Genomic DNA, 26,406 nt, shown 5'->3' on the forward strand with positions numbered 1-26,406 from the left:
AGGTTGCACCACATATTCTTGTTTCACAACATTACGGACTGGTTACCTAGTATAACTGACAATTTATTATATTATTGATTATAATATATTTATTTGGTGCGTTGTGTGTTAATGTGCCTATGAAGCTGCAGTAAATAAGAATCTCATTGTTCTGTCTCGGTGCATATGACAATTAAACACTCTTGACTCTTGATATTGTGTAAACAAAAGCACAGAGATTCAAGGCCCATTGACTTTGTTAATTATTCACTTCTAATTTACTAATCTGACATGCAATTTGCCACTTCTGATTTTCCAATCCATCACACGCTGAGTAGCTCTTTTTAAAAAAAAATCAAAAAAGTGACAATTAACCCATTCTACCACAGTAGATTTAATGTGAAGTTAATTGTAGTTCTCAACAAGATTCATAGCACATTACATAAAACTTCAAAATCAAAACTGTACCTTCCTGCTCAGTCACAGACACTGCCGGGCAAATATCATAACATTAAAAGCTTCTCTAGCAAGCAAATATATATGTTACTTAATATATTTTTTACATATCACTGATTAATTAATCATGGGCCATGTACACATGATGCAATTTGCCATTTCATGGTATTTGTAACAATGTAAGAAAATCTGCTGTGAGCACATTAATGTGAGCACATTCGTTACCACTATGCCTGATCTTCTTAATCACTGGGTCAGATTGTAGCAGGTATAATTTCACACAACTGGAAATTCCCAAACCTATCAATGGGACTGAAAATACAGTTATATTTTTAATTAATTTGCTTAACCAATTTGCAATTTGATTCCAATAGATTTTGGAACTTTTTTTAAAACTGAATTTTAGCCTGAAAGACGTTTTATATAGGGTGGGGGCAGGACCCAAAAAAAATAGGGTTTTCTAGTAGTCAAGTTATATGCAACTGCAGGTCAGAGTGTCAAAGTATGAGTCATTCAGAAACAAGGAACTGCAGATGCTGGTTTACAAAAGAGGACAGGGTGTCGGAGTAGCTCAGTGGATCAGGCAGCATCTCAGGAGAACATGGATTGGTGATGCTTCGGCTTGGGACCTTTTCCAGAGCAGTGTTTGGCATATCACCTCTAAACCATTCCTATTCAAATGCTTTTTAAATGCTGCTATTGCTGTATCTGCCTAAATTATTTCCTACACCAGCTAGTTTAATGTATCCACCACCCGTTGTATGGGAAATGTTGCCCCCCAAGGTTCCTATTAAATCCTTCTCCTCTCATCTTACTCCTATGCCTTTTGTCCTTAATTCTCCAACGTTTGTCAAAAACATTCTGTGCATTTACCTTATCTTCCCCTCATGATTTTCTACACCTCTAAAATATCACCACCTCACCCGTCAGAATCCTGTGCTCCAAGGAATGAGGTCCTAGCCTGCCAACCTCTCCCATTACCTCAGGCCCTCAGGTCCTGGCAACATTCTCTGCACTCTTCCTCCTGTAGAAGGATGAGGAAAACTGAGTACAATACTCCAATTGTGGCCTCGCCAACATCTTGAACAACTGTAACATAGCATCCTGATTACTAGAAGTCGATTCCCTGACTGATGAAGACCAACTTGCCAAAAGTCTTCTTCAGCTCCCTATCTATCTGCAACACCTCTTTCAGGGAAATATATACGTACTCCTAGATCCCTCTACTCTACAACACTCCCAAAGAGCCCTCCGATTCACTGTGAAGGTCCTGCCCTGGTTTTACAGCACAATATGCAATACATCGCACCTATCTTAATTAAATAAACTCCATTTGCCATCCCTCATCCCATTTATCAAACTGATCAAGATCCTGCTGTAAATCCAGATAACCATCTTCATTGTGAATGATACCGATTTTAGTATAATTTGCAAACGTACTAATCAGGCCTTGTACATTCTCACCCAAGTCATTGATATAGTTTGGCCCAGCACGCCATGATCCCAGAGGCACACCACTAGACATAGCCTTCCAGACCACGTAATAACCAACAACCATCATCCACTTCTTCTTACCATGAAACCTTTAAGGTCTTTAAGTATGGCTACCACCCATGGATTCACAATCATAAGGAAACTGCAAAAAATAGCACAGTACACCACGGCCTTCTTAAACCGTAGTACGTAGGAGCAAGAATGTGGGGCTAGTGGTACATTGAGTGGAGTTAATTGCATTGGTGGCAGATGAATGGTTGTTTGCAGAAGCAAAGATTCATGTCAATCGCTGGAATTTATGACAATGTAGTCAATGTAGAGCTAAGATAGATAATATTGAAGGGTTGGAAATATTTACTAGCTTTAAAGCACTTACCTTATAGACTGATCTTCCAACCTACTCTCAGTGTCAGGATTGTAGATGCCTGGGGAAAAAAAGTGACCATTAAAATGAGGGCAAGTAGCTTTGTTGTACCATTTCAAGACCAACACATATTCTTCATGCAGATTGACCACTTGAGTTCAAGTCATTTGAGAGCCACTAATAATTTACTATTTTTGTTTACAAACAGTAAAAAGTCAGCAATATACTTCGAAGACCAATCCTAGTGTATGCATCAATAAATAAACTATTCCCGTAGCATTCACATTTTAACCAAATACTATTTCTAAGGAGAGAAATATTTTTTCATTAATCAGCATTTTATTCTATGATCAGGATACATCAATTATTTACATTTTCAGTACATCACAGTCCCATTTTTTTGGCAAGCCTCGCAAATAACTTGTTATTTGAACATAAAATGCTGGAAGTATTCAGCAGGTCAAGCAGCATGAAGAGAAACAGTTTTACAGGAAAATATTTATTCAACCTGAAATGTTAATTCTGTTTCTCTTTACACAAATATCGATTGCCCTGCTGTGTGTTTCCACCATTTTCTGGTTCATAATTTCAAATTTCCAGCAGCAGCATTTTTGTTAAAAAAGCAAACTTCATTTGCTGTTTATATTTATAACTCTGCTATGCTCTAAATAAGCAACGATAAAAGTTTCGTTTTGACATGTTCATGACAAAAGTTTTGCCGAGAATACTAATCCTGTTCCCATCTTTGAAAATAATGGGCCAAATCATGCTGGAAATAGCACTCCAGTGAAATTGTTGGCTGTGGTATCAATCTAGAAGGCAGAATGCTGTAATGAGAGGCTTAATAAATGGTGGAGTCGTGGACAATGTGGGCTTTTAGAGGTCATGTAGGATATGTTCCTGAGGGATGATTGCAGCGAGATGGGTTTGAGCAAGTGTTATAAGCCCACGGGAAGGAGAGCTGCTGTGGTGAGCATGGAAGCCAGAGCTTCAAGCCTGTGTACCACCAGCGCTGGCACTGCGAGAGTAAGATTGCAATGAGACTGGAGTGAGAGAAGGACTGGAGAGTGGCCTAAGGGGTTGCCAGGTGCAGAGCAAGACCAGAGGACTAGCCTGATGCAGAAGCAGTCCCCAGCAGAGGAGTGTCATTGAAGACCTCCAGTTTGAGCTCAAACAGAAGCTGAACTCAAGTGAATTTCTAGTCTAGGCTGTTGTGAGAGTGCCCCGATATGCAGCTCGGGAAAGCGCAAAGTTTAGTGGCAGTCTTAAGAATTTAGAGTGTTTATTTGCTGTACTGCTAATTTACTAATTGCCGTATAGTATTGGTTTGAATGTACCTTTGTCCTATTTTAATAAATAGCCTTTTTTCCTCCAAATGTGTTTACTTCATGAATTCATCTGAATTCTCAGTACATGCTTACATCTCATTTCAGATACATTATTAAAAAGTTCATCCTGAAAATTCATTGAACTGATTTATACATTGATTCAATATCTATTGCCCATTTTAAAATCAAAAAGTTGACAATAGATGTAAACATTGTATTAACTTGTAACCATAAAGGTGGAGGAAATAACTAAACGGTATATATTAAAGTACTTAGCAATTGGGTTTACCAAATTTGGACGAGTGGAGCAAAACTCCTTATAAAAATTCTGCAAAATTTGAGTGGGGTAATTTTCTACTTGATTAAACATTAACAATTGGAATGAAGAATGGATGGGTTGTGGGAATACACAAAAAATGTATTTTGGGTGTTCTGTTGCTTTTTATTTGTATGACTCACATGGCAAATGAATTTCCTCATATGTTGCATATACTTGGCTAATAAAGTATTATTGTAGACTGTAGAGGAAGCACACCAACAGAATTTTGGGAACTTCTGAATTTGTGGATAGTTCAGGCCAAAAACCTACAGAAATAATTTTCCACCTTGTATAAATTGTGGAAAGATGAAAGGTCTAAATGGATTTTACAAAACTGCAGATGTTATACCAATATTCAAGCAACAAAAAACAAGTCAGAGAATAACAGGCTGGTTTGCCAAACATCTGTCCTGAAGCAAATTTCTGCAATCCTTGGATTAAAAGTTGCAACAGAATACCGAGGAAATTGTTATACAAGGAAGCAGATACAAGATAGTTTTACGCAAAGGAAATATGATTTGGAAATTTATCAGGGTTCTCTCAAAATGCAAATGGTAAAGCAAGCAAACAACAAATGTATTGTAATTCTATTTCCAGATGCATTTAATAAGATGTTGAATGGAAGGTTATTGCACAAGATAAAGACTCATCGTATCACAGGAAATGTATCAGCACAAATAGATCATAGGTTCAACTGAAAGAAAGCAGGGTAAAAAAAGGGTCATCTTTTGCCAGCAACCCAATGCAAGCTGGATCAGTGATGATGCCTCAACCACATACAACCTATATTCCTGATTTACACCTTGGGACTGGGCACATGGTATGCAGATTTGTTTGTGTACATGAAGCAAGAAAGTTTGGAGACAAAAAGCCTGCAAAAGAGACACAAATGTTTAATTTTATTGCACCCTCCACTAATAACACCAAATCCAAATCCTGCTAATAAAGGAAAAGGCAATTATTTCCAAAAATTTTCATTTAACGCCGCTACAGAAATCTTTTTCTGGAATATGTTTATTTTATTGCATGCTCCGTGCAACACTGGTATATTGCTCCCACAAGTTCCAGCCTGTTTAATTCTATATGTTTCACTGCACAAAATAATGTTGCCACCTCAGGTCCTACAATATTTAATCCCCTTTTGAAAATAACCACCATATTTAACTTGTTTAATTATATTTATTCAGATATCTGTAAATGATAGCAATAAAAAGTAAAGCACTGCACAGCAATAAAGAGCAGAAAGAGAAAAGAAAACAACGAAGCATGATTCAGGTTACATAACCCAAGAACAATAGCGATAGTTTAATAAATGAACCGTGACTTCCGGTGGCTGCTATGAAGCAGTGAAGGCAGCTGCACTGAGCTCTCTTCCAGACAAATCATGTTTAAAGTCGACTCCCATGCCAGGATCGATTTAAAAACTCTTACCGGGATTGCTGAACGTCGAGGGTACTGACTCCATCAAACGGTGCCGGTGGATTCGGGATTTAAAACGATTTTATTGGTAAAAATCGGATGAAAAAGAGAAGAGGTCAGAGAGGGCCCAAGAAGACTACAATCCGTCTCCAGCTCCAAAAAGCTCTGGATGAGCTTGAAACCACTCCTGAACCCACTTTTGAAAGTTTGGAAGAGGAGCTGGAACCTCAACAACCTACAAGCGATATGGCTGCGAGAAGGAGAAAGAAATGAAAAGCTGGGAAGAAACGGTAAGAGCTAATATTATTAAAGACATTACTAAAGATCTTCAGAAGCAATTTGCCAAAATGAACTCTACAATTCAGAACAACCTCTCCACTATGGAGGACAATCTTTCTAAGAAAATTGATAATAGCTGCGGCGAAGTAAAAGAGCTTTATGTAGCCCAGAACCAGCAGTTTAAAGATTTGGAGTCGAGGACTGCGAAGGAATTGGAAAGTATGCAGAGAGATTATAACAATAAACATGATTCCCTGCTGAAGCAATTAAAAGACACGGAAAAATTGATGGAAGAGATGGAGGGTGAAATGGAACAGATGAGCCACAAAATAACAGGTTTGAAAAAACAACACGATATGAATTGGGAGCTAACGAATAAACTGAATGAGAAATGTCAAGATTTAGAAGCCAGATCAAGGAGGCAGAACCTGAGAATAATAAGAGTTAAAGAGGGTGCTGAACACGGCTTTCAAATGTGTGATTTTATCACTAATCTACTTAAAGATGTTTTCAAACTGCCAGAAAAACCAAAGATAGATGTGGCTCATCGAGTGGGTCGCTTCCAAAAACATGTTAGTGCTTTGCCAAGGCAAATTATCGTAAAGTTACTAGACATTTCAACTTTGGAAAATCTATTAAAGAAGATACCCTATAGAGAAAATCTTACATTCGCTGATAATATCGTAAGATTCTACAGGGATTATCCTCTGGAAATTCTGGCAAAAAGTCGCGAATTTAAAAGGGCAAGCAGTATTTTATATGGACATTCTGAAGTTCGTTATGGCGTGATCTACCCAGCGAAAATGCTAATTTCGTTTAACGGCAAGCAACGCCCATTCACGGACCCGGACTCTGCTTGCAAATATGCCCAGGAGATTTTAAACATAATTCAAGGAGGAACAGAATAATAACCATTTTATCTGTGGAACTTGTTTTTTCTGTTTCAATTAAGACACTAGAACTGTTCAGATGGTTACCAGACAGGCTTAACTGGCAAGAATGTGTTTTTCAATAACAGAGGCCAAATTAAATTTCTGAACTGAAAGCTGATGCGCACAGATGGAAGTTCAAGGTCGCAGGCTCGTTGCCAAGTCCTTCAGCCCTGAGAACTATGAGACTGTCCCCTTTTGAAATGGCCATGATATGATGCATCTGTCCCACACTATATGACCTATTATTTACACATATAACATATAACTAACTAATTAACTACTTACGTGCAATAAGCTCAACTAACGTTAAAGGCGTAATGTACTATACTAACACGACTAACTATATAGCAGGGAGGATGTGGGAGGTTAGACATATATTTTAAATACTAATTATGAATTAACTAACATACAGGTTAATGAAAAGTGTAATTATTGACGAGGTACTTTAACCCATAATTACTTTTATTTTAGTCCAAATCTTCTAGCTTCTCTTTTATTCTATTTTAAACTGTTCAGCTATTAATTGACCTGATATGATAATTTTGGTTTCAACTAGAGGGAACCGACTAATGTTGGGTCACACTTTATTAGGGGGGTAAGGCCCAGTGCATAATCTCATTGACGGAGGTCAATTTAAAAACAATCCTAGCTAACATTGGTGGCTTTTTTTGTAAGATATCGCTTTTTTGATAACTTACACTCACTTTTTTTGTTTATTCACAATTATGTGTTGTATGACTTAACAATTTTTATGTACACTTTATTCTATGTTTTTCTCTTTCCCTTAATTATGTTTAATAGTGTCAGGAGATGTAAAACTACTGCAGAAATTATGAAGGACAACTTTGGACTCGGGATTCCGAGGTACTTGGCTGCATCACATGAATCATACAGTCTGGTAATAATAGCCAATGCAAGATAATAGTCGAATAAATATCGGAGGTCTCACTTTCTGTAGTTGGAACATCAAAGGTGCGAACGAGCCAATTAAGAGGGGTAAAATTCTGGCACAATTAAAATCATTAAATATGGATATTGCTTTCCTACAAGAGACACATTTGAAACAACAAACTCAGATCAGATTAAGGGCAAACTGGATAGGTCAAACCTATTACTCCTCATTCACCTCTAAAGCAAGAGGCACGGCCATTATAATTCGGAAGGGTATACCTTTTAAATTAAAGAAATCCATATCTGATAAAGAGGGAAGATACATTATAGTCACGGGAGAAATTTGCAATACACCATTAACTAAGATAAATATTTACGCGCCTAATTTTGATAACCCACAATTTTTTAAGAAAATAATAGATTTAATCGCAGAGCATAATTATCAAAATATAATAATGGGGGAGATTTTAACTGTGTTATAGACCCATACTTAGATAAATCAATAAAGGTAGGGAAGCGTCTTGTTAAAACTAAGACATGTGAAATTTTAAATACTTATATAAAAAATAACAACATAGCTGATGTTTGGAGAATAGCAAATCCAAGTGGTGGGGAATATTCATTTTACTCATCAGTTCATAAAACTTATTCACGAATTGACTATTTCTTATTGGACACAAAATTAATCCCGTATACGAATAAACCATCATATCATAATAGTATTATTTCTGATCATTCACCATTGACTTTTATACTTAAAATTGAGGGAATGCCAGGTATAAAACCTTTTTGGAGATTCAACGCACACATATTAAATAACCCGCAAGGCTATGAATATATAAAAGAACAAACAAATTTTTTTTTTCAAAATAAATGACACGCCAGGTATTTCTTCAAGGAATATATTTGCGGCGTCATAATCTCTTACCAAAGTTTTCAAAATAAGGAAAATAAAAGAGAACTTCAGCGGATAGAACAGGAAATAAAATTACTAGAACTGGACAATGCAACTGACCCAACCATAGATAAACATAATAAGATAACTTTATTGAAATATAAAATCAATAGAATACTATCAGCAAGAGTAATAAGGTTATTCCAAATTACAAAACAAGCACACTTCGAATTTGGAGATAAGTCACATAAATTACTTGCGAGGCAACTGAAGCAACAGAAAAGGAAAAATCTATCACTAAAATTAAATCGGATAAGGGCGAGTTTCTAACACTGCCAAAGGATATTAATAAGAGGTTTGCCCAATTTTATCATAATTTATATACATCTAAAATAAATACAGATGTTAGTAAAATTACAGATTTTTTAGATAATTGCAATCTCCCAAAATTGGATAGTTTAGAACAAGAGCAATTAGGAGCACGATTACTAGTGAAGAAATAAAACAAATAATAAACTCACTGAAAAATGGGAAGACCCCAGGACCAGACTGTTTTAGTAATGAATTTTATAACAGATTTCAGGAGTCAATTGTATCAAGATTATTCAATTTATACATGCAGGCTTATACTGAAAATAAACTACCAGAAACCCTAGCAGAAGCAACAATAACGCTTATACCAAAAAAAAGATAAAGATTTAGATGAACCGGGTTCTTATAGAGCTATTTCACTTCTAAATACGGATCAGAAAATTTTAGCAAACATTCTAGCTAGAAGGCTAAATAATTATATTAACAATTTAATAAATTCGGATCAAACGGGATTTATACCCAAAAGACAATAATTTAATAACTTGAGAAGGCTTTTTAATATAATGTACTCTCATAATGAGGAAAATGAAGATATTTCAGTGGTCACGTTGGATGCAGAGAAGGCATTTGATCAGGTAGAATGGCAGTATTTATACAAGGTACTCCAAAAATTTAATACGGGAGAGAATTTTATTAGATGGGTTAAACTACTTTACGATAGACCTACGGCAAGAATATTAACTAACAATATGCTATCTCCAAAATTTTACTTACCAAGGGGTAATAGGCAAGGTTGAGCCTTATCACCATTGCTATTTGCCCTTATGATAGAACCGCTGGCCGAAAAGATTAGAAATCACCCGAATATTCACGGATATAACACTAAGGACTCAAAGAATAAAATTTCATTATACGCTGATGATATCCTTTTATATATTACTAATACACAAACGAGTATACCCACCTTATTAACACTAATTGAGGAATTCGGCTCTTTTCCAGGATATAGAATAAATTGGAATAAAAGTGAAATTATGTCTTTAAAACCACAGGATTCGAGACATTTACTAAAATTCCCCTTCAAAATTGCACCAGAAAAATTCAAGTATCTGGTTATTCAAATTACGAGAAGACAAATCATTATTTAGTGCCAATTTTATGCCACTATTAAATAAACTGAATGGTATGATTAAATTTTGGAAAACGCTCCCGCTCTCATTGATAGGTAGAATTAACGCTATAAAAATGACTTTCTTACCACAATTAATATATTTGTTTCAAGCAATCCCAATATATATTCCAAAATATTTAAAAAAAAAACTAGATTCTACTATCACTAATTTTATATGGGATTACAGAGCACACAGAATTCAAGGAAAGCATTTGTGTAAACCTAAAGAAGTTGGGGGTTTATCATTACCTAACTTCATGTATTACTGCTGGGCAGTGCATATTAACAACATAATGTACTGGTTGGATAGTTCCACTCAGCAGTTGGAGTGGATAAGAATGGAGAAAGAGGAGTGCTATCCGCACGATATAGGAACGATCTTGCTCTCACCAATAAAATTGAATAGTATAATATATACGAAGAACCCAATTATTCACAAAACAATAAGAATTTGGAAACAAATAAAAGTATCCTTGAAATTAAATAATCTATCAGTACTAACCCCACTATTGAACAACTCTACATTCAAACCATCTCTCATCGACAAAACATATCAACAATGGGATAGACTGGGGATTAGGAAAGTAGGGGATATGTATGAATTGGGCAAACTGTTATCATTTCAACATTTAAAATTAAAATTTAAACTGAAGGATAATCAATATTTTAAATATATACAGATATGTGACTTTATGAAGAAATATACACATAGATTTCAAACTATATTTTTAGACCCTTTAGAAGAAGCAATGAATATTAAGGCTGATTCACAAAAACTAATATCATACTTTTATAATAATATATTAAATAGAGAATTACCCTCAACAGAAGCACTAAGAGAAGATTGGGAACATGAGCTAATGATAAAGATCTTGAAGGATAGATGGGAAAAGTATCTGATGAACACGCATAATTGTTCTATTAATGCAAGACATAATTTAATTCAATTCAAATTATTACATAGACTATATTATTCAAAAACGAGGTTGAATAAATTTTATCCAAACGTCTCTTCCAGATGCGATATATGTTTGTTTCAAAACGCTAATATAACACATTCATTTGTAGGATGTACAAAGTTAAATACATTTTGGAGCGATATATTTGATATATTTACAAAGCTTTTCATGTCAATAATAGAACCTAAAACGGAATGGATTATATTTGGAATAATAGTAGAAGATATCAATTTAAATAAAGATCAAAACGTTTTTTTAAATTATGGGTTAATAATTGGAAAGAAATTGATACTTAAATTTTGGTAAAATATAACCATACCAACAGTTAAAATATGGATTAGGAATATGATGGACATAGCATGCCTTGAAGAAATGAGACTCCGACTAATAGATAAATATGACCAATTCTTAAAGAGTTGGTCTCCTTTCATCGACTTTTTGGAATCATGTGATGCAGCGATACCGTAAAGATTGCTGCTGATTTCAGTTCATGCCGTGGATAGATCTACATCTCCGAATAAAGATTTGAAAATTTCTCTTTTAAGGGGCTTCTCTCCTATTTCTACTTTCCACTTTTTCTTTTTTATATATACACACTTCAAGTTTTTCTATTCCCTACCATCTATTTTTCCTCTTTTTCCCCTTTCTATTGTTTTCTTTTTCTTGTCTTGCTTACTTCCTTCTCAAAACATAAAACTGGAGGTTGTACATATAATGGATTACGGTATGACATAGTTGGCATCTAAAATTACACCTTCACACGCCTCAGCACTGGTGAGTAAGGCAAGGCAGCGCCTTTACCACCTCAGGCAATTGAGGAAATTCAGAGTGTCTCCGAGGATCCTCCAGTGCTCCTACGCAGCGGCGGTGTGGAAAGCATCTTGTCCGGGAACATTACCATCTGGTTCGGGAATTGCTCTGCCAAGGACAAGAAGGCTCTGCAGAGAGTAGTGCGTTCGGCTGAACGCACTATGGGAACTTCACTCACCCCCCTGCAGGAACTATACAACAGGAGGTGCAACTCCAGAGCAAACAAAATCATGAGAGACCTCTTCCACCCCTGCAACGGACTGTTCCAGCCGCTACGGTCAGGCAAACGCCTCCGTTGCCATGCAGTGAGAACGGAGAGGTTGAGAAGGACTTTCTTCCCAGAGGCAATTCGGACTGTAAACGCCTTTCTCACCAGGGACTAACTGTACAGAACATTTTTTCCTTCTATTATTTATTATGTAAAATAATATGTGTGTTATGATTGTGTTTATAATTTGTTTGGTTGTTTTGTTGTTCCGCGAGCATTGCCACTTTCATTTCACTGCACATCTCGTATGTGTATGTGACAAATAAAACTTGACTTGACTTGACTTGACTTGAAATTAGGTTCCACTGTACTGTTTTGTACTGTATTAACTTCTAATACAATAAACAAAACAATAAATAAATAAATGAACCGTGCCTTGCCAGCTATTTGGATAGAAATTCATCAACTATACATTGGAGATAACAAGCACAGAGCACTGAGCTCAGTTTCTCCAATTTGCGCATGCTGACTTTAATGATAGTGAATGGCAATCAAGGAATGCATGAATCTATTACCACATGTGAGAATTAAAAATGCAGGGCTGAAGATGAATGCCCCCCACCCTCCCTCCCTGCAATTGAAATGGCCAATGCGCTTGACATATCCCATCCATCATCCTAAGCATTCATTACCTTGACAGTGGAAACTGCATGTTGTGGCGTCTTCTCCTGTGAAACCATACCCTAAACTCAAAACCTCTTCTGCCAAGCAGGGCAAGGGCAGCACAAAGTGATCCATGCACAGCAAGTTTCTCTTCAAGTTGCACATCATCTCCATTCGGAAATATATCATTCCTCCGTCACTGGATTCAAATACTGACAGTCCCTCCCCAACAATATTGTGCAAGTACCTTCACTAGAAACTTTAACCCAGTGAATTATCTTGAGCTTTGAGTGCTATTAGGAATTGGCAACAAAATGTTGACCTAGCCAACAATGCTCATACTCCTAACAAATATCAAAACAAGAAATCATCTTTAAAAAATATCCATAAAGTGCCGAGATGTAAATCTGAACCGAAGACTAATTTACTTGCCAAGTAATTTTAATGCCGCAGATCTGTCATCTAGTGACAACCCTTGGCAAGGGGTGGGAGATTGCAACCTTCACGTGGTCCATGCTGTTTCGACTAATGCAATCAGCCCGACATGCACAAACAAAAGATCAAAGAGAACAAGTTGACCTACAACTTTAGGCTGTGCACGCCATACACAAGAAGAAGAAGACCCCCTGGCAACATTAGAAGCAACTCAGATTGCACAATTGAAAACCATAATGCTGCCTGACTTGAGATTTTCCAACATTATTTTTTTAAATTCAACTTTCATAAGTAAGCCATCAACATGCAGCTGAACTCAGTGAAATGAGGCTCTTTCCATACCTTCAAATCATATAAATAAAAACAGTGATGGAAAGTATACAGAAGTTAGAATCTCTAAATGACAAAAGAAGTTATGCCATCGCAGATTGCAACCCTATATTCAAGGTAAACATGGAAAGCAAAGTTGTTATTTTATAGTTGGGGAACAAATAACTATTGAAAAAGGGGACTTGATGAGAGTGGATGCAGGAAAAACATCAATCAAAACATCAGAGCTGAAGCACGTGAGACTATGTGAGTATACACAAGATATGGGGCAGAGGCTGGTTTTGGCTGTTTCTGGAGAAATATGTTGTTGCAATTATTTGATTTGCAATTCCCTGATATATAGTTAATGCAGAATAGCAATAGCAAACACGGCAGGACTCCAACAATCTTCTATTAAATGAATCAGAAATCTAGATGGGCCCCTGGTTTCTGTATTCACTATCCACTTCCAACAGCCTCAGATCCCAGGTACCATTCTCATTTACTGGCACGACAGATCCCACACCCTCTCTCACTCACCAGAGCCCATGTAACACGCTCCTTGCCAATTCATTAGTGTCCCTGTCCCAAACACCAATTATAGTACTTGATAGGGTGGAAAATAACTAATAATGCTTAATGCAAAAAAAAAGGAAATTAAAAGGATGGGGTGACATTAGTAGAAATAATATCCAATAATCTGAAATATTTGCCAGTCTGGCACCAGTCCCCACGTGTGTCTGATTATCAACTTTACTGTACACAACTACAAGGCATATGAACTGCTGTCTCAAATAAATGTTGTATAAGTTCCTTACGGGAAGCAGAGAGGAGATAAATATTCTCTACAGTTGAAGGTGACTTTAGATTTGATATGTGGGCATTTCACCAAAGAAATACAAAGTTAAAACAAAGCCAGCTTTCTCCTACCAGCTAAGTGGCAAAGAATGCCTTCTCCTTTATTCCAGCAATAACATATTTGGTACCAATTCAGTTTGATTCATTCTTCCTGCTTTTTTATTGATACCGTCTAATACAGTTCCAAACATGAAATTTTCCATGAGATGGAGTAGGAAGTGGAACTTAAGGCAAGTCTAAACTCACCACATAAAATGTACTAAGTCGAAAACAAAATGTTCTAGAACAAAAATGACTTTGCTGATTGCACCGGGCATAGCGACATTAAAAGAAAAACTAATTATTCAAAATGTTCTTATAACTGTAGTGAAAAAGGCAGAAAGGGCAGAGCTCAGTGCTCCTCCTGCAGGATGTGGGAAACCAGGGAGAATTCAAGTGTGCCCAAGGACTACACCTGTGGGAAGTGCATCTAGCTGCAGCTCCTATGTGGGGCCCATGCTAAACACTTTAACTCCCGCTCCCATATTGACCTTCCTGTCCTGGGCCTCCTCCACTGTCAGAGTGGGGGCAAACACAAATTGGAGGAACAGCCACTCATATTTCGCTAGGGCAGCTTACAACCCAGCAGTATGAATAGCAATCTTTCGAACATCAAGTAACCCTTGTTAACGGAGGAATAAGCCTTTTCTGAATCTGGTTATATACGATTTCATTTTTTTAGACTGTCTGCCTGAAGGGGGAGGGGAGAGGATATGATCGGAGTGAAAAAGGTCCTTGATTATGTTGGTCCCTTCCTCAAGGTTACATCAAGTGTAGATGGGGTTGATGCTGAGAAAGGTGGTCTATGTTGGACTAGGATATATCCATAATTCTGTAATTTCTTAAAGTCTTGGGGAGAACTGCTTCCAAACCAAGCTGTGATGTAACTTGAAAGTATGCATTTTACAATGTTTCTGTAGAAGTTAGTAAGAGGCAACAGAGACCAGCTGAACGTCCTCAGTCTTCCGATGAAGTGGAGACAATGGTATACTTTTCTGAACACAGCTTTAATGTGGTTGGTCCAGGACAAATTGGTGGCGACATTTATACCTAGGAAACTGAGGCTCACGACGGTTCTATTTCAGCACCATTGATGCTGATTGAAACGTGTATTTTCACCTTGTTTCCTGAAGTCAATTATTAGCTCAATCTTGCTGACATTAAGAGATGGGTTGTTGTCTTGACACCATGTTACTAAGCTCTCTTCTCTAGCTTGCTCTTTCCTTCCCGCACTGTGTCTCATCATTGTTCAAAATCTGACACACTGCAATTTTTTTTGGTTATCATGAGAAGTTATCGGTTTCTCATCATTGCTGTACTGTGTTTGCAATCCACCTTTGGCTGACCCACATCTTGGTGAACAGTCAGTAAAAGAAAATGGAAATACAGTGGATGCTGGAATCCCAAGATTAAAAAGGCAACGTTGTAAAGGCTTGAGTCAGTCAGGCAGATTGCAATTCTATAGCAATAACAAAAACATTTTTTTTGTCTTGTACCTTGATTACAGCAAGCCATCCATAGGTATTCTTCAAGAATATTAGCAAAATTTGAGATCCGGCCACAAACAATATTATTTGTAATTTATTGAAAATATATTTTAATTCATAAAAATATATCAGGCCAATATTCTGAGTAGAGAAGTGTTTAAGGAAGGAGAGGTCAAAAGACAGAGGGATTTAGGGAAGTAATTCAGCTGCTTAGGATCTTGCTGACTGTTGGCCTGGTCACAAGTAATGGAATTATGAAGAGGATGGAATTAAAGGATTAATGGACATGGAAATCGCCGATATTAGAGAGGGAGGAAAACCCAGAGTGATTTAAAAACAAGACGAGAATTTTTTAAAACAGGCTATTTATTACGTGCATCTTGGAGCTGAGTGAACCGAGCTTAATTGTGAGAAGTGCTTTGCAAGAATCCGAATACAGGCATAGTTTTGGACAACCACAAACTTGAGGAGGATTGTGTGGAAGAACTTGCCAAAACCACAACAAAATATTCAGATCCAGGAGAACAGCTAGACTATGCTCTGTCTACACCCACTCAACTGTCTTAATCCACACACTTGTGGGAAGATAAAGTTTCTAGACAATTACATGTACATATGAATGTATTCATGAGACATTCAAACAGGATTTGAGAAAATCAAACTGTCAAGGCTAATATCTTTTTCCCAGAGAATAAGTTTTCATTGGGTTACCGATCTAATTAGAGAGGGCAGACTTTACTCCAAAATTACGTCAGGGCTTCATGAGAAGACAGAGGCTGAGCAAATTCAAAATCTTCTAATTTTCTGGAGATCCAATAAAGCCCATTATTGAGTCAAGTGTAAATGTCACAGTACTTATGGTTGCCAGCAAATAATATTTAACTTCCTAAATAGTAAACCACTTCATGTTTGTGACTGGATGTCAGAAAAATTAATCAAGGACTCGGTTTTATGGAGACCGAGTCTTTATTACGTGATATCACGGAGGAACTGCCCCGGGAGACAGTTTTTCCAAGAGTACAGATGACACGAGTTTATATACTGCTAGCCCAGACCCAAGTTCCGAATAAACAAGTGTATGTGTAGACTAGCCCAGACCCAAGTTCCTTAAACAGCTTAGTCGGGGAGTTGCGATTTTATCAAAACTGCCTAAGTTACATTACTCAGACCGGTACATAAGTGCTGTTGGTTTTGAAGATAACAGATAACAACATCACGAGGCCAGCGAGTGGGACGGAGCCAAGGAGTCGAAGTTGAGTCGACCTCAAGCAGTGGAAAAGTGACTGTTGTAGTGCTGTTGTTTTTTAAATGAGGCCCTCCCCCTGACGTCACTGGAAGTTGGAGCCATATTCTGTTTCTCTCTACCGTTGGGGCGGGGGCGGGAGGGGGTTGTGACGTCACTGGAAGCTGGTGTTTTAACAGGTGGTTTTGGCTATCTATTGTGATTGAACATCTGTGAGTGGCATTGGGACATCATCATTTGAAGCTGGTGGGAAAAGGCTCTCTGTGAGATCCGATTTTTGCCTTTAAAAATATTTTTCAACAATTAATAACTTAGAAAATATAGGCGGGAATGCGATGGGAAGATGTTTATTGCCACCACGGAAAAAAATGTGAGTAGGATGTGTGAAAATGGGAAAGCTGTGGCCTAGCGTTTGGAAGAAGATAGGAAAGCCAGATTGACACAGAGACACATCGTGGGCACAAACAAGACGAAGACTTTTAGTATCATATAGATATTTGGACACATTCCCTCATGGGGAAAAATACATCACAATTGTCAAGGGTGATTATAACCGATTTTAAACCTCGAGGACAAAGAATGAGAATCTAACTCTTTGGAATGTCATAGATGCAAATAAGAGTCGGGTAAATACCTACCCCTCATTAATACAGCATTCAAGGCAGTTCTCATATCTTACAAAATATACGTTCCAAAATATACGTTCCAGGGTCATAATAGATTTATAATATTAACAATTGACTGGACAGACGCATTGCACTTACAAGTCTTCCTGATGTGGATGCAGTTGCCTACAAAACATCAGACAAAAATGTTTGATATTTGTATGAAATATTTAAACCAATTTTCAGCTACAAAATTGCTTATTCTTTAAAAAGCCAAACTCTATACATCTGGTTTTATTTCCTACATTCTTGATCGAGTACCGCTCATGGTTTGACATTTTCATAGTTTCTGCACAGTGACATAAAATCAAAATTCATGGCAGTCATCTCTATCTCCATTTATTTTTATTATCTCAAACCTAACCATCCATTGATCAACACATCACTGAACACATCAGCTAAGTGTTCCTCACATACACAGGGGGAGGGGAAATCTTCAACTTCAAATTTTTTCATGGGCTAATTAACTGTGCTTGATTTACTGTCACCGGAGACGTATTTATTATTCTAAACAACAACCTGCATTTATAAAGCACATATGGTAATTAAACATCCCAAGACAACTATCAAAGCAAATGCTTTTGTTAAAATTTCAGTTACCTTGAAAAACTGCAAGGACCGATGATCAAAGGGTTATTTGATGAGTCTGGTTTTGTCCGTTTTAAAGGAAGAGAGTTGGACAATCCGAGCGTTTAGGGGGCCAAAATTGCCAAAAGGAGCTGGAAACATGATCCCAATGAATGGGCTCCACTAATTTTAATTGCTGCAAGATTGGGGTAGTGAAAACATATAGGTTTGTAGGGCTGAAAGAAGATGGCAAAAGCTTCTTGGGATAGAATAGAGGAAGTAAAAGATAGTGGAATTTAAAACATTGTTTGATCAGAAGACAGCATAGGGGCAGCACAGTGGCGCAGCAGTAGAGTTACTGCCAGAGTGCCAGAGACCACGGTTCGATCCCGATTACGGGTGCTGTATGGAGTTCTCCCCATGACTGCGTGGGTTTTCTCCAAGATCTTCAGTTTCCTCCCACTCTCCAAGGACGTACAGGTTTGTAGATTAATTGGTTTTCTATAAATATAAATTGCCCCTAGTGTGAGTAGGATCGTATTAATGTGCAGGGATCGCTGGTCGGCACGGACTCGGTGGGCCAAAGGGCCCGTTTCTGCGCTTTATCTCGAAACTAAACTAAAAGGAGACTGTGGAGATGAGCAAGATGAGGCACAATGAACAAGATGAATGAACAAAATTTAAAACAAGAAACAGGCAGACTGTTTTCCAAGAGCATTAATTAATATTGTTCACTATAAACTGGCATGGACAGCATTAAACAATAGACAATAGGTGCAGGAGTAGGCCATTCGGCTCCGAGCCAGGATCGCCATTCAATATTATCGTGGCAGATCATCCACAATCAGTACCCCTTCCTGCCTGCTCCACATATCTCCTAACTCCACAATTTTTAAGAGCCCTATCTAGCTCTCTCTTGAAAATATCCAGAGAACTGGTCTCCACCGCCCTCTGAGGCAGAGAATTCCACAGACTCACAACACTCTGTGTAAAAAAGCGTTTCCTCATCTACGTTCTAAATGGCTTACACCTTATTCTTAAACTGTGGCCCCTGGTTCTGGACTCCCTCAACATTGGGAACATGTTTCCTGCTTCTAGCGTATCCAAACCCTTAATAATCTTATGTGTTTTAATAAGATCCCCTCTCATCCTTCTAAACCAGAGTATACAAGCCCAGCCACTCCATTCTCTCAGCACACTAGGGACTGAAATTAGTCAAGTCCAGAAAGTCACAAATGTATGAATGAATGATTCAACAAAAGGCAAGTTGAGGCAAGAGCAATCTTGTGCAATATTGGGTTAGTTATTATGATGGAACGCAAGTGTGGACCAAACACCATGCTCGAACATGGTATAAAAGATATATTATAAAAATAATTTCAATTTATAAAGGGCATTCTAAGCTGCCAAGCAGCAGCTAAGTGTCCTGAAAGGCACAAAAACCATACAATATTTCACTGCTGGCTATTTTGCATGTTTTGACCACTATGTCTAATGGAAACAAACCCACAAACCTTTGGCAGCTCCATGATTTGCAGATGTCTGACTAAACATGCAATTATATTTTCTTGGAATCACTCCAGCCAAGGCATAACATACTTTCTGGATATTCCAGAGCCAGAATTCCCAATATTACTGCACCCATTAGGAAACTACGATCTATTTCCACAACCTCTCATGCACATAGCTACAGAGAAATCTCTTTACAGGTTTGGGTCTAAAGAGAGATTGATGCAGCACGGTGCCACTTGTTGCAAATCAACTGCAGCTCCCACGCAAAATTCAATGCAAACTTGCAGTAATTGTTAACTTTTTCAACGTGTCATCTAACACCCATCTCCAAGAACACAACAATGATTTTGTGACAAGGGCAAACCTCCTCCTACTCCTCTCATTTGTGATCAACGACAATTAAAAGGGCTTGGATATTTAGCCACTTTGGTATTCAATTGCAGACACTTCCTTGCAGTTTTATTTATAATCCTTAGAGTCATAGAGCATTGAGTTTGGCCCTTCGGTCCACTGCAGCCATTCTGACCATTACACCTATCCATACTCATCCCATTTATTCACATTTGATCCCTTCCTTTCTATATTTTAACAATTCAAGTACTTGTCCAGATGCTGCTTGAATGTTGTGAGATAGCCTGCCTCCACCTTCACCTTAGACAGTCCATTCCAGATCCCAGAGACATGGACAGCAGGTCAGTTACCTACCATATTCAAGCTGGGTAATTACAAGCTAGTGAGCTTAACATCTGGGACAGGTAGATTATTGGGAAAAAAATCTTCAGGAGCAGAATGCTTTAACACTTGGATGTGCAAGGATTGATTAAGATTAGTTTGTATGGCTTTGTTTGTGGGAGATCCAGTCTCACTAATTTTATTACTTTTTTGAAGAGGCATCTAAGCATATTGGTGAGAGCAATGGTAGGCTTCCAAAAAAAAACTAGATCTCAGTGCAAATCGGCAAATTACATGTAAAACTGGCTTGGTAAATGGAAGCGGAATATGGTGTTGATGGTGGTTTTCTCATTGGAAGCCCATAACCGGTGGTATACCATGATGATCAATGTTAGGAGCTTATGTGCTTCTGATGCACATTCACAACCCTGACGTGAACACAAGACATAATTAGTAAGTCTGCAGATAACACAAAAATGTATGTTATAGTGCAGAGGGTTGCCTTAGATTACAGCATAATATGTGTTATCTGTAATGTTGGGTGGAGCAAATGCAGATGGTATTTAATCCTCAAAAGTACAAGTTGGTGTAGTTTGGAAGATCAAATGAGAATAGGAAATACGCAAAACATGGTAGGATCCAAGGGAGTTTCGACAAACAGTTGCCTTTCGATGCAAGTCCTAGGATCATCAATAGTAGTAGCAAAGGTAGAATGGGTGGTGAAGGCAGCATACAGATGCTGGTCTTTACATGGTTAAGAATATAAGAGCAAGATGTCATGTAATACATTTATAACTATATCTGGAATAATGTGTGTAGATCTGGTTGCCACACCATAAGGAGGATGTAATTGCACTGGAGAGGGTACAGAAGAGATTTATGATGTTGGAAAACAAATAGAAACTGCAGACGGAAGAATAGGAATACTTTCAGCTCATAAATATCAGAAAATAATCAACACATTTCCAAGAGCAATAAATGGTGCCAAAAATGTTGAAATGTCATGATTGTACCGTCACATTTCTATTTGCATTTGAAGGTTTTGAGAATCTGATATTTATCCTCCATTGTTTCGACTGAATATTGCTGAATTTATTGCCATGAATAAAAATGTAAAAACGGTAACATTAGCTTCACCTAAAGCATCAATAAATGTTTGCTGATATTTCCATCAGCTAGTAGCATTTCAGAATCTTACTCCATCGTACATCTCCCTATCATACCAAGATCAGTAAAAGGATCATACATGTTTTACTCAGTGCAAAGTCATCTACTGCCTAACAGCATGTTCTATGTTTGATCACTGACTTGTAGCATTTGCATTATTTATATATATTGTGCTCAGAACAGGCGCATTTCAATGTTGTTTCTCTTACCATAAATGCTACATGATCTGCAGAGTGCTTCCAGCAAATCTCATTTTGTTTCAGATTTCCAATGCCTGCAGTTTAAAAAAAAAATCCAAGTACTATTCTAATTCAGGTTAAAAAAAGGAAAGTCTTACTCACTACTTACCCTTACTCATTAATTGCTATCTTACAGACACTGTGGACAATTTACAATTTAACCAAAACCAATTAACCTACAAAACTGTACATCTTTGGAATGTGGAAGGAAACCGGAGATCCCGAAGAAAGTCCATTCAGGTCACGGGGAGAACGTACAAACTCTGTACAGACAAGCAATCAGGATCAAACCCGGGTCTTTGGCGCTGTAAGGCAACAATCTACCACCGCGCCACCCCGTATTTACATCAATTATATACTTGTTGCAATGTAAGAAATGCAGCAGCCGGCATGCACATGGCAAACAGAAGTGAGAATGACCAGATAACCTGTTTTTGATATTTCTAGATAAATAGTGACTAGTGATGAATTGTTATTAGGCTGTGGTGTGGTGCCATGTTATCCCAAAGCCTTCGAAAGAAGAAACTTAAAATTTGTAGGATGGTTTTGCACAAACCCTAACAAGCTAACATTTGCAAAGGATCATCATATCTTTCAGACCCGCTGAGTTTCTCCAGCACTTTATGTCTATCTTTGGTATGTACCAGCACCTGCAGTTGCTTTCTACACATCACATTTTCTCAGTCAGTTCTCAGCTGAAACTACCGATCAAAACTACATGATTTAATCCGTTACGTTAACAGAGCGCAATACTGGAACATGAGGAAGGAAAAATTAAGTTCATGGAGTAAGGGGTTGCCAAGTAGACAGACAGTTTTGTTTTTACATCTCCAATGCTATTAAATGGTTATCAAATATAAAGCCGTTATATATAGGAGTGACCACTGTGCCAGGTAAACTATAAAAAAGCTTCCAAGGTCAACCTATGCAACACCTGAATACACATTTTTTATTTAGTAAATACAATCAAGTTCAGGACCTCCTGTTTAAATAGTAGTTCAGGATTACTCTAGTTGTTGGTAGAGTGGTCCTGAGGTATCATCTACCTCATTGGAGACCTTCGAACGATCTTTGATCTGACTTTGTTTAAGAGGGAACTGCAGATGCTAGAGAATCGAAGGTTACACAAAAAAGCTGGAGAAACTCAGCGGGTGCAGCAGCATCTATGGAGCGAAGGAAATAGGCAACATTTCGGGCCGAAACCCTTCTTCAGACTGATCGGGGGCGGGGGTGGGTGGGGACAAGAAAGGGAAAAGGAGGAGGAGCCCGAAGGCTGGGGGATGGGAGGAGACAGCAGGGGGGCTGAGGAAGGGGAGGAGACAGCAAGGACTAACAAAATTGGGAGAATTCGATGTTCATGCCCCTGGGGTGCAGACTCCCCAAACGGAATATGAGGTGCTGTTCCTCCAATTTCTGGTGCTGCTCGCTGTGGCCATGGAGGAGACCCAGGACAGAGAGGTCGGAGACGGAGTGGGAGGGGGAGTTGAAGTGCTGAGCCACCGGGAGGTCAGCTTGGTTATTGCGGACCGAGCGGAGGTGTTCGGCGAAATGATCGCCCAACCTCCGCTTGGTCTCACCGATATAGATCTGCTGACATCTAGAGCAGCGGACGCAATAGATGAGGTTGGAAGAGATGCAGGTAAACCTCATGATCTGACTTTACCTTGCACTAAACATTATTCCAGTTATTCCCTTTATCATACATTTGTACACTGTGGATATCTCAATTGCAATCATGTATTGTCTTTCTGTTGAGTGGTTAGCACGCAACAAAAGCATTTAACGGTATCTCAGTACACATGACAATAAACTAACCTCAAACAGGAGGTCTTGAACTTAATTCCTGTGCTCCACCCAGATATGCACCCATTTCTCCCACTATACTGTTCCCAATGCCTTCCCTTTGTATCCCTCCTCTGGCTTCACTATTTGCTCCCTCACCTGTACCTGCCCATCATTTGCCAAGCTTTGTCCCATCACCACCTCTTTACCAACCATGCCTTGCGGTCATAACATAGAATAAAATAACAAAACACACAATAAACACATATTTAACATCCACCACAGCGAGTCTACCAGACCCTCCACACTGTGATGGAAGGCAAAAGTCTTAAAGTTCATGTTCCTTCCCTCCTTGTTCTCCCTCTGCGTTGAGGCGATCTAGGCTTCCGATGTTGCGACCCCGCCAGGTGATGGTAAGTCCTGCCGCCGAATCCGAGCTCCGCGAATAGGCCGGTTCAAACTACGTGGCCCGGGGTGGTCGAAGTTGCCACCCTCCAGTCCAGTGGATGAAGCTGTCATTGCGGGAGCTCCAGAAACCACCAACCTGCGAGCTCCCGACGTTGTCGTCCACTGGGCCCGCGGACGAGCCTCAGAGGCTCCGAAGTTGGGCCGCCGCCGCCACGACAACCCCGAAGTCTGCCTCCAGAGCCTCGAGGTCGGTCCCAGTTGCAGGCCGCCAGCTCCGCGATTAGGCCTCAGCACAGACGGAGACGGAGACGGAGACGGAGACGGGGGATACGACAAAGAAAAGGTTGCATCCCCCCGAAGGAAGAGCTTAAAAACAAGTTTCTCCCCCCCCTTACACATACAAAACTAAAATCAACTGAAATAAACTGAAACAACAGGACAAAAGAAACCAAGAAAAGAAAAGACAAACGGACTGCAGGCGAGCCGCCACTTCCGGAGATAATACAAAAGAAGAAGAATTTTACAACTATAGATTCACTTTCTTGGCAGATGATTTTGTTCCGGAGTACTCTGTGTTTGTTATTAAGTATTACAATTATCAAAAAATGTCATATTCAAATGTGAAAAATAATGTTCTTCTGACAATCTACAAGAATACAAGGTAACAACGCAGTAGATGAAATCCTGATTTTTATCAGTATAACAATTGTATAAACTAATTATAAATGTATTAAAATAATTTGCTGTTATCCAACTATTAAAAAGATAAATCTTTAAAAGTACAGTTGTCAGATTGCAGTCCCCTTTCTAATTCAGGGTGAATATTTGCTTTTGAACCATCTCCAAACATAAGCTTGACAAATACATGAAGGACAATATGAAATATAAAATAACTAAGGTACTTCCAAATAAAAACTTGCTTCACATTCACTAAAATAAACTGGAAAACACGCAAGCGTGTTTTAAATACTTGCAAGGATTTTGGCAACAAAAGAGAGAACGGCTTATGTGCACTTAGCCCCTGTAACCTGTCCCCGTTGCAATTATGTTGTAATTCAGGACATACAAAAACCCACTAATTTATATTGTCAAATATCACAATAAGGATCTACTATTTTGAATGTAATAGGGATTGTCTACATTTCAAGGATGGATCGTGGCAAAAGAAAATTGGGCACATCCTATCACGGTTCAAAATACATGCATAATGAATCAGCCAGCATTGCTTCCATCTGAACAAAGTCTTTGAAGGACTAGAGTTCCTCAGCTACAAGAAAATGATGCACACCTACTTGGAGGAATTTATTGATTGGTACTCTAAGGAAAATTAAGTTAGGAGGCAAGACATTTATATTCAAGCAAATAATGTTTTTCAAAAACTAAAGACAATTTTAAATAGCGAGTTGAAATTTTAATATTTCAAAAATTTGAATGTACAGCTAATGTACGGGGGGGGGGGGGGGATTTTTTTTTCCCTTCAGATTTTGGGTTATAGAAATGTTTTCTGCAATCACCCAACGTTTGCTTTCTCACATGTACAGAAGATTGTACAACCAAAGAGCTGTGCTCCAAGTTGATAATACTATGAGTGATCACTGCATAGCAGAAAGGGAAGAGATCTCCTACTGTTACAAGGGAAGAGGCTATGAAACGTAAAGTAATGTTGTTGGCAATGGATGTGGGAGAGAGTTTGTTCAGAAATACGAAAAGGGAGGAACGAGGAAAGCAGATACAAACTATTCTCTTACTCCCCCCACCAATTACCCTCCTCCCCTTGGCTGTCCCCCATTTCAGGTATTAGTCAAATAAAATGATGAAATAGGATAATGCCGATACTGTAATCCTTAGCAAAGAACAAACTACTGGAGGAACACAGCAGGTTATGCAGCATCTGTGGAGGGAAATGGACATATCACATATTGAGTCAGGGATGACATTCTAAAGACATCTACTACAAACCCACTGACTCCCATGTCTATCTGGACTACACTTCTTCCCAACCTGCTTCCTGTAAGGACTATATCCCCTACACCCAATTCCTCCATCTATGCCGCATCTGCACCCAGGATAAGGTGTTCCAAACCAGGGCATCAGAGATGTCCTCATTCTTTAGGGAATGGGGGTTCCCCTCTTCGACTATAGATGAAGCTCTCACCAGGGTCTCCTCTAGATCCCGTAGCTCCGCTCTCACTCCCCATCCCCCCCACTCGTAACAAGGACAGAGTCCCCCTTGTCCTCACCTCTCACCCCACCAACCGTCACATACAACAGATAATCCTCCAACATTTTTGCCACCTCCACGAATCCCACTACTGGCCACATCTTCCCATCTGCTCCCCTTTCGGCTTTCTGCAGAGACCGCTTCCTCAGTAACTCCCTGGTCAATTCGTCCCTTCCCACACAAACTACCACCTCCCCGGTACTTTCCCTTGCAACAGCAGGAAATGCTACATTTGTTGCTTTACCTCCCCCCTCGACTCCATCCAAGGACCCAAACAATCTTTCCAGGTGAGGTATAGGTTCACCTGCACCTCCTCCAACCTC

General features: G+C 38.7%; 1 protein-coding gene across 4 annotated transcripts in view; it reads right to left on the bottom strand.

Moving 5' to 3' along the window:
• gulp1b (GULP PTB domain containing engulfment adaptor 1b) overlaps nt 1-26,406 on the bottom strand; it is a 317,776-nt gene that overhangs the window by 176,979 nt on the left and 114,391 nt on the right. For all 4 annotated transcript variants that reach the window (XM_055637822.1, XM_055637816.1, XM_055637817.1 and 1 more), the window contains one exon: nt 2,306-2,354. The gene's annotated coding sequence lies outside the window, so the exon portion shown is untranslated. The remainder of the gene's footprint in view (nt 1-2,305; nt 2,355-26,406) is intronic.

The sequence above is a fragment of the Leucoraja erinacea genome, chromosome 7 (assembly GCF_028641065.1).
Source record: "Leucoraja erinacea ecotype New England chromosome 7, Leri_hhj_1, whole genome shotgun sequence".
NCBI lineage: Eukaryota > Metazoa > Chordata > Chondrichthyes > Rajiformes > Rajidae > Leucoraja > Leucoraja erinaceus.